This window comes from Lonchura striata, chromosome 37 (genome assembly GCF_046129695.1).
Source record: "Lonchura striata isolate bLonStr1 chromosome 37, bLonStr1.mat, whole genome shotgun sequence".
NCBI lineage: Eukaryota > Metazoa > Chordata > Aves > Passeriformes > Estrildidae > Lonchura > Lonchura striata.
Window position 1 is genome coordinate 3,402,588 of NC_134639.1, and position 10,000 is coordinate 3,412,587.

Consider the following 10,000-nt stretch of genomic DNA (forward strand, 5'->3'; position numbering starts at 1 on the left):
GCCGGGGTAGGCCTGTTCCCCTGGAGCCGGGGTAGACCTGGTGTTCCGGGAGCCGGGGTAGACCTGGTGTTCCGAGCGCCGGGGTAGACTTGGTGCACGGAAGCCTCGGGGTAGACCTGGTCTTCCGGGCGCCGGGGTAGACCTGGAATTCCGGGCGCCGGGGTAGGCCTGTTCCCCTGGAGCCGGGGTAGACCTGGTGTTCCGGGCGCCGGGGTAGACCTGGTGCACGGAAGCCTCGGGGTAGACCTGGTGTTCCGGGCGCCGGGGTAGACCTGGTGCACGGAAGCCTCGGGGTAGACCTGGTCTTCCGGGCGCCGGGGTAGACCTGGTCTTCCGGGAGCCGGGGTAGACCTGGAATTCCGGGCGCCGGGGTAGGCCTGTTCTCCTGGAGCCGGGGTAGACCTGGTCTTCCGGGAGCCGGGGTAGACCTGGAATTCCGGGCGCCGGGGTAGACCTGTTCCCCTGGAGCCGGGGTAGACCTGGTGTTCCGGGAGCCGGGGTAGACCTGGTGCACGGAAGCCTCGGGGTAGACCTGGTCTTCCGGGCGCCGGGGTAGACCTGGAATTCCGGGCGCCGGGGTAGGCCTGTTCCCCTGGAGCCGGGGTAGACCTGGTGTTCCGGGAGCCGGGGTAGACCTGGTGTTCCGAGCGCCGGGGTAGACTTGGTGCACGGAAGCCTCGGGGTAGACCTGGTCTTCCGGGCGCCGGGGTAGACCTGGTGCACGGAAGCCTCGGGGTAGACCTGGTCTTCCGGGCGCCGGGGTAGACCTGGTGCACGGAAGCCTCGGGGTAGACCTGGTCTTCCGGGCGCCGGGGTAGACCTGGTCTTCCGGGAGCCGGGGTAGACCTGGAATTCCGGGCGCCGGGGTAGGCCTGTTCCCCTGGAGCCGGGGTAGACCTGGAATTCCGGGCGCCGGGGTAGACCTGATATCGTCTAAGGCTGGCCTCAGCCTAGCGCCACCCAGCCCTCGCACAGAGCTGCGCACCCGGGCCGGACTTGTCCTCCGGCCGCTCGGCCGCTCGGCCGGGCGGCAGGCCTGCTGTCCCGGCACCGGACGTGGTCCTCGCGAGGCCAGGCGCCGGGCTAGGTAGACCTGGTGTCCTGGAGGCGGACTTAGGCCTCCGGCCGCCCGGCGCCGGGGTAGACCTGGTCTTCCGGGAGCCGGGGTAGACCTGGTGCACGGAAGCCTCGGGGTAGACCTGGTCTTCCGGGAGCCGGGGTAGACCTGGTGTTCCGAGCGCCGGGGTAGACTTGGTGCACGGAAGCCTCGGGGTAGACCTGGTCTTCCGGGCGCCGGGGTAGACCTGGAATTCCGGGCGCCGGGGTAGGCCTGTTCCCCTGGAGCCGGGGTAGACCTGGTGTTCCGGGAGCCGGGGTAGACCTGGTGTTCCGAGCGCCGGGGTAGACTTGGTGCACGGAAGCCTCGGGGTAGACCTGGTCTTCCGGGCGCCGGGGTAGACCTGGAATTCCGGGCGCCGGGGTAGGCCTGTTCCCCTGGAGCCGGGGTAGACCTGGTGTTCCGGGCGCCGGGGTAGACCTGGTGCACGGAAGCCTCGGGGTAGACCTGGTGTTCCGGGCGCCGGGGTAGACCTGGTGCACGGAAGCCTCGGGGTAGACCTGGTCTTCCGGGCGCCGGGGTAGACCTGGTCTTCCGGGAGCCGGGGTAGACCTGGAATTCCGGGCGCCGGGGTAGGCCTGTTCTCCTGGAGCCGGGGTAGACCTGGTCTTCCGGGAGCCGGGGTAGACCTGGAATTCCGGGCGCCGGGGTAGACCTGTTCCCCTGGAGCCGGGGTAGACCTGGTGTTCCGGGAGCCGGGGTAGACCTGGTGCACGGAAGCCTCGGGGTAGACCTGGTCTTCCGGGCGCCGGGGTAGACCTGGAATTCCGGGCGCCGGGGTAGGCCTGTTCCCCTGGAGCCGGGGTAGACCTGGTGTTCCGGGAGCCGGGGTAGACCTGGTGTTCCGAGCGCCGGGGTAGACTTGGTGCACGGAAGCCTCGGGGTAGACCTGGTCTTCCGGGCGCCGGGGTAGACCTGGAATTCCGGGCGCCGGGGTAGGCCTGTTCCCCTGGAGCCGGGGTAGACCTGGTGTTCCGGGCGCCGGGGTAGACCTGGTGCACGGAAGCCTCGGGGTAGACCTGGTGTTCCGGGCGCCGGGGTAGACCTGGTGCACGGAAGCCTCGGGGTAGACCTGGTCTTCCGGGCGCCGGGGTAGACCTGGTCTTCCGGGAGCCGGGGTAGACCTGGAATTCCGGGCGCCGGGGTAGGCCTGTTCTCCTGGAGCCGGGGTAGACCTGGTCTTCCGGGAGCCGGGGTAGACCTGGAATTCCGGGCGCCGGGGTAGGCCTGTTCCCCTGGAGCCGGGGTAGACCTGGTGTTCCGGGAGCCGGGGTAGACCTGGTGTTCCGAGCGCCGGGGTAGACTTGGTGCACGGAAGCCTCGGGGTAGACCTGGTCTTCCGGGCGCCGGGGTAGACCTGGAATTCCGGGCGCCGGGGTAGGCCTGTTCCCCTGGAGCCGGGGTAGACCTGGTGTTCCGGGCGCCGGGGTAGACCTGGTGCACGGAAGCCTCGGGGTAGACCTGGTGTTCCGGGCGCCGGGGTAGACCTGGTGCACGGAAGCCTCGGGGTAGACCTGGTCTTCCGGGCGCCGGGGTAGACCTGGTCTTCCGGGAGCCGGGGTAGACCTGGAATTCCGGGCGCCGGGGTAGGCCTGTTCTCCTGGAGCCGGGGTAGACCTGGTCTTCCGGGAGCCGGGGTAGACCTGGAATTCCGGGCGCCGGGGTAGACCTGTTCCCCTGGAGCCGGGGTAGACCTGGTGTTCCGGGAGCCGGGGTAGACCTGGTGCACGGAAGCCTCGGGGTAGACCTGGTCTTCCGGGCGCCGGGGTAGACCTGGAATTCCGGGCGCCGGGGTAGGCCTGTTCCCCTGGAGCCGGGGTAGACCTGGTGTTCCGGGAGCCGGGGTAGACCTGGTGTTCCGAGCGCCGGGGTAGACTTGGTGCACGGAAGCCTCGGGGTAGACCTGGTCTTCCGGGCGCCGGGGTAGACCTGGTGCACGGAAGCCTCGGGGTAGACCTGGTCTTCCGGGCGCCGGGGTAGACCTGGTGCACGGAAGCCTCGGGGTAGACCTGGTCTTCCGGGCGCCGGGGTAGACCTGGTCTTCCGGGAGCCGGGGTAGACCTGGAATTCCGGGCGCCGGGGTAGGCCTGTTCCCCTGGAGCCGGGGTAGACCTGGAATTCCGGGCGCCGGGGTAGGCCTGTTCTCCTGGAGCCGGGGTAGACCTGGTGTTCCGGGCACCGGGGTAGACCTGGAATTCCGGGCGCCGGGGTAGGCCTGTTGCCCTGGAGCCGGGGTAGACCTGGTGTTCCGGGCGCCGGGGTAGACCTGTCGTCCTACTCCGGGCCCGGCCTCCGGCCGCCCGGCTGCTGCGGCAGAACTGTCGCCCTGGTGTCCCGGGCGGACCTGCTGTCCCGCGCACGACCCACCCTGCGGCCGCCCGGCGCCAGTCTAGAGAGGGAAGGAGCCGGCCGTTGGGAGCCGGCAGCGCTCCCGCCTCCTCCGTGCCCAAAGCGACAGCGGCCCGGCTCCTGCCTCCGTCTCCGGATCCCTCACTGCCTTCAGCCGCTCGACCCCCCTCCCCCCCACCCCGCTGCCGTCCTGCCCCGGGCTCGGACGGGGCCAGGCCGGGCTGGAGCGTCAAGGAAAGAAGGCCGTCAAAGCAGAAGGCTGGGCGAGAGCCGAAGAGAAGGCTTCTCGGCAAAGGGGCCGCCTCTGCCGTGGGCCCCGGCCCTGCTGGCCGAAGGACCCGCCTTCCTCGGTGTCGGCCCGCTCCTGGCCCTCCCGCCGCTGCGGGTGTGCGAACCGGCCGAGGAGAGAGCGGGCGGGGGACGGCGACGGGGGTGGGGAAAGTAGTCTGCGAGCGGCGCCGGGGAGTCTGATGGGGCAGGGCGGGGCGCCCCCAACCGTCGATGGGCGGAGGCAGGGAAAGTCTTCAGGCGGGGCGCCCCCAACCGTCGATGGGCGGGCTCTGAGGGGGCGGCGTCGGATTGCGAGTGTGTGGAGCCGGCGTGTGTGTCACCGTGCCCCTCTCTCTCTGTCTCTCTCTCCCTCCCTTCCCCCCCCCGCCCCCCCGTCCCTCCCTCCCTCCCTCGCTTCCCTTGCGCGCTGGCCCCACTGAAATTCCGTTCGGCCGGGTAGGGCTGCGCGGCACCCCGGGCGGAGGGGGCTGCTGACGCTGCTTCGACGGCAGGCTGACGCAGGCTGCCTGTCAGCTTGGTCTGGGATCGCTCTGGGTACCAGAGGGAAAGAAATAAAGTTCGTCAAGAAAATTCCTTTTCCGGATCAGTTTCTTGCGCCGAGGGAACAGAAGAGTCGTTCTCTTCGAGAAGGGAGGAAAGGGGAAGCGCGGGAAATGAAACCCGAACCCCAAACCAGACCAAGGGGAACCAAGCCACAAAAAACAAAGGGATAACCCCGTAACTCCTAAAACAAACCCAGAAAACTCGAACCAAAAGTCCCGCAACGCACATTCCCCCACCCCCCAAAAAAACCCACACCGAGCCCCCCCCCTCGCGCCCGCCCCCCCCACCCCCACCAGGCAAAAAAAGGTAAAGCCGGCCATTGAGAAACGCTCTACTACCCGGGTATGGGGAAATACCTCTTGCCATGGCCCCGGAGTAGACTTTTCCTCCGGGCGCCGGGGTAGACCCGTTGTCCGGCCCCCCGGGCTACACCTGGTATCCCGGAGCCGGGGTAGACCTTGTACCCGGCGGCCGGGGTAGACCTGGTATCCCGGAGCCGGGGTAGACCTTGTACCCGGCGGCCGGGGTAGACCTGGTATCCAGGAGACGGGGTAGACCTTGTACCCGGCGGCCGGGGTAGACCTGGTATCCAGGAGCCTGGGTAGACCTTGTACCCGGCGGCCGGGGTAGACCTGGTATCCCGGAGCCGGGGTAGACCTTGTACCCGGCGGCCGGGGTAGACCTGGTATCCAGGAGCCGGGGTAGACCTTGTACCCGGCGGCCGGGGTAGACCTGGTATCCAGGAGCCGGGGTAGACCTTGTACCCGGCGGCCGGGGTAGACCTGGTATCCCGGAGCCGGGGTAGACCTTGTACCCGGCGGCCGGGGTAGACCTGGTATCCAGGAGACGGGGTAGACCTTGTACCCGGCGGCCGGGGTAGACCTGGTATCCAGGAGACGGGGTAGACCTTGTACCCGGCGGCCGGGGTAGACCTGGTATCCAGGAGACGGGGTAGACCTTGTACCCGGCGGCCGGGGTAGACCTGGTATCCAGGAGACGGGGTAGACCTTGTACCCGGCGGCCGGGGTAGACCTGGTATCCCGGGGCCGGGGTAGACCTTGTACCCGGCGGCCGGGGTAGACCTGGTATCCAGGAGCCGGGGTAGACCTTGTACCCGGCGGCCGGGGTAGACCTGGTATCCCGGAGACGGGGTAGACCTTGTACCCGGCGGCCGGGGTAGACCTGGTATCCCGGAGCCGGGGTAGACCTTGTACCCGGCGGCCGGGGTAGACCTGGTATCCCGGAGCCGGGGTAGACCTTGTACCCGGCGGCCGGGGTAGACCTGGTATCCCGGAGCCGGGGTAGACCTTGTACCCGGCGGCCGGGGTAGACCTGGTATCCAGGAGACGGGGTAGACCTTGTACCCGGCGGCCGGGGTAGACCTGGTATCCAGGAGACGGGGTAGACCTTGTACCCGGCGGCCGGGGTAGACCTGGTATCCCGGAGACGGGGTAGACCTTGTACCCGGCGGCCGGGGTAGACCTGGTATCCCGGCGGCCGGGGTAGACCTTGTACCAGGCGGCCGGGGTAGACCTGGTATCCAGGAGACGGGGTAGACCTTGTACCCGGCGGCCGGGGTAGACCTGGTATCCAGGAGCCGGGGTAGACCTTGTACCCGGCGGCCGGGGTAGACCTGGTATCCCGGAGACGGGGTAGACCTTGTACCCGGCGGCCGGGGTAGACCTGGTATCCAGGAGACGGGGTAGACCTTGTACCCGGCGGCCGGGGTAGACCTGGTATCCAGGAGCCGGGGTAGACCTTGTACCCGGCGGCCGGGGTAGACCTGGTATCCAGGAGCCGGGGTAGACCTTGTACCCGGCGGCCGGGGTAGACCTGGTATCCAGGAGCCGGGGTAGACCTTGTACCCGGCGGCCGGGGTAGACCTGGTATCCCGGAGCCGGGGTAGACCTTGTACCCGGCGGCCGGGGTAGACCTGGTATCCCGGAGCCGGGGTAGACCTTGTACCCGGCGGCCGGGGTAGACCTGGTATCCAGGAGCCGGGGTAGACCTTGTACCCGGCGGCCGGGGTAGACCTGGTATCCCGGAGCCGGGGTAGACCTTGTACCCGGCGGCCGGGGTAGACCTGGTATCCAGGAGACGGGGTAGACCTTGTACCCGGCGGCCGGGGTAGACCTGGTATCCAGGAGCCGGGGTAGACCTTGTACCCGGCGGCCGGGGTAGACCTGGTATCCAGGAGACGGGGTAGACCTTGTACCCGGCGGCCGGGGTAGACCTGGTATCCAGGAGACGGGGTAGACCTTGTACCCGGCGGCCGGGGTAGACCTGGTATCCAGGAGCCGGGGTAGACCTTGTACCCGGCGGCCGGGGTAGACCTGGTATCCAGGAGCCGGGGTAGACCTTGTACCCGGCGGCCGGGGTAGACCTGGTATCCCGGAGCCGGGGTAGACCTTGTACCCGGCGGCCGGGGTAGACCTGGTATCCCGGAGCCGGGGTAGACCTTGTACCCGGCGGCCGGGGTAGACCTGGTATCCAGGAGCCGGGGTAGACCTTGTACCCGGCGGCCGGGGTAGACCTGGTATCCCGGAGCCGGGGTAGACCTTGTACCCGGCGGCCGGGGTAGACCTGGTATCCAGGAGCCGGGGTAGACCTTGTACCCGGCGGCCGGGGTAGACCTGGTATCCAGGAGCCGGGGTATACCTTGTACCCGGCGGCCGGGGTAGACCTGGTATCCAGGAGCCGGGGTAGACCTTGTACCCGGCGGCCGGGGTAGACCTGGTATCCCGGAGCCGGGGTAGACCTTGTACCCGGCGGCCGGGGTAGACCTGGTATCCAGGAGACGGGGTAGACCTTGTACCCGGCGGCCGGGGTAGACCTGGTATCCAGGAGACGGGGTAGACCTTGTACCCGGCGGCCGGGGTAGACCTGGTATCCAGGAGCCGGGGTAGACCTTGTACCCGGCGGCCGGGGTAGACCTGGTATCCAGGAGCCGGGGTAGACCTTGTACCCGGCGGCCGGGGTAGACCTGGTATCCCGGAGCCGGGGTAGACCTTGTACCCGGCGGCCGGGGTAGACCTGGTATCCAGGAGCCGGGGTAGACCTTGTACCCGGCGGCCGGGGTAGACCTGGTATCCAGGAGACGGGGTAGACCTTGTACCCGGCGGCCGGGGTAGACCTGGTATCCAGGAGACGGGGTGGACCTTGTACCCGGCGGCCGGGGTAGACCTGGTATCCAGGAGACGGGGTAGACCTTGTACCCGGCGGCCGGGGTAGACCTGGTATCCAGGAGCCGGGGTAGACCTTGTACCCGGCGGCCCGGGTAGACCTGGTATCCAGGAGCCGGGGTAGACCTTGTACCCGGCGGCCGGGGTAGACCTGGTATCCAGGAGACGGGGTAGACCTTGTACCCGGCGGCCGGGGTAGACCTGGTATCCAGGAGACGGGGTAGACCTTGTACCCGGCGGCCGGGGTAGACCTGGTATCCCGGAGCCGGGGTAGACCTTGTACCCGGCGGCCGGGGTAGACCTGGTATCCAGGAGACGGGGTAGACCTTGTACCCGGCGGCCGGGGTAGACCTGGTATCCAGGAGACGGGGTAGACCTTGTACCCGGCGGCCGGGGTAGACCTGGTATCCAGGAGACGGGGTAGACCTTGTACCCGGCGGCCGGGGTAGACCTGGTATCCAGGAGCCGGGGTAGACCTTGTACCCGGAGGCCGGGGTAGACCTGGTATCCCGGAGACGGGGTAGACCTTGTACCCGGCGGCCGGGGTAGACCTGGTATCCCGGAGCCGGGGTAGACCTGGTCTCCGTCCGCCCGGGTAGACCTGGTGTCGCGGCCGCCTGCGGAAGTTCACCAAGGGGTCGCTGTTCCAGGCTGCCTCCGGCTATGTCGACGTAGCGGTCGGCCTGCGCTGGCGCACCCTCCCGGTCGACTTCCACTCGTCTCCTTGGAGGCGTCGGCGGCCTTGGACTTATCTTTCCGTATATTGGGAGCGAGGTGACGGGCCGCGTCCCCGCAGGTTTCCAGGGTGCCTGCGTCGCAAGGCGGAGGATAGGGCGGCCGCGCCGCGCGGTCGTCGGGGCAGAGCGAGTGCCGCCTAGGCCGGGTGAGCCGCGTGGCTTGGTCCCGGTTCCCGTCCTGCCCAGGGCGCTCTTTCGGGGAGAGCTGCCCGAGAAGCCAGAGAGAAGAGAATGGGCAGTGTGAAGGGCCACCAGAGAGAGAGCCGAGAGCCGAGAGAGACGGCCCGAAAGACCGTGTCGAGAAGCCGCTCGCTGGCCGCAGCGAGGCGGTGAGAAGCCCCGCGTGTGTGTTGCTCCGCTCCGGTCGGCTGCCGTGCCGGCCCGGTTGAAGGGGGGGCGGCCCCCCTGGGACGATCGGTGGCAGGTGAGGCGGCGGCGCCTCGTCCCTTTTCCGCCTGGCCTTAAGCCGGGGCCCGCTCCGGCAGGCATTTTTCCGGCAGCCGGTCCGGTGGCAGTGGCCGGCAGCCGGGGGTCGACGCGGCCGGGCTTTTTTTTTCCCCGGCCCTCGCCCGAGAGCCTCCTCCCCGAGCAAGGCCCGGCCAGCCCGCCGCGGTGGCGGCGCCCGGTTCCCCCGCTCCCGACCTGTTTGCCAGCGTGTCCGTGTCGGAAGGGCAGCGGTGGGGCGCGCGGCCTGGCCTCGGCATTCGCCGCGTGGCCGGAGGGGCTCGGTGACGGCGGTCGCCCGATGAGCCGTGGAGCCGGGGTGGCGGCACCCCGTCCCACCGGCGCGTGCTGTTGAAGTCACCCCCTTCCTCGGCCTTAAGCCGGGGACCCGCCTTGCGGGCGGGCTGTTTTTTTCGCGGGCAGAGAGGGGCCGGCCGCGGTGGCCGGCCCGCCCTAGCACGGACCGAAGCCCCCGGCAGAGAGCAACCCCCGGAAGGTCGCGGGCGAGGCGGCGGCGCCTCGCCCTTCCTCGGTCGTGGCGACCGAGCCCGCTTCTGCCCCGGGCGGTCCGTTGCTATTTTTTCAAGGGCGTGTGCGGGTGCTGTGGGGGGCCCCCGCCCGCCCGGCCTCCGATGGCCTTTTCCTCTCGCGGCCCTAAGCCGCGGCACCGAGAAGCGTGCGGGCCCACGAAAGCCGAGGTTGTGTGGAGCCGGGGGCCCGAGCGAGCCCCGAGCCGAGCGATGCCGGTGGGTTTCGAAGGGGGGGGCAGTGAGAAGGCGGCGCGCGCCTCGCCCCCCCCCGGGCCCCCGGCGCCCGTGGTTAGCACGGGTCCTTGTGGGCCGCGCACGCCATGTGCCTTTTTTTTTTTTTTTTTTTTTTCCGTTGATCGGTGCCGTACCCCGGCTTTTCCGAAGGGGAGAGAAAGAGAGGCCGAGAGAGAGAGAGAGAGAGAGCGCGCCAGCCGCGGGGCGGGCGAAAGCCGGTGGCACCTTTCTCGAACGCTCGGACGGGTTCCCTGGGCGGAAAAGGGTGAAGGCCATCCCCACCCCGGCCCGGCGGTCCCGTCCTTCCGTCGTCCGGCCAGGAGAGCCGTTGTCCGCGGGCGGGTGGCGGCACCCCCCCGGTCTACCCTGTGCCGGGACCGATCCGCGAGCGGATCGGTCCGGGGACGCGTGTCCCCGCTCGCACGCGTGCGGAGCCCCCAAGCCCGTCCGCTCTCGGCCCAGCCGCACCCGTGGCGGCGCCGGCCGGTGGGGCGTGCGCCTTGGTGGGCTGCCGTGGGGCCGTGGTGTGCGTTGCACGCTTTCGGCCGGGCGGTTCCGCGGCTGCTGGGGCTT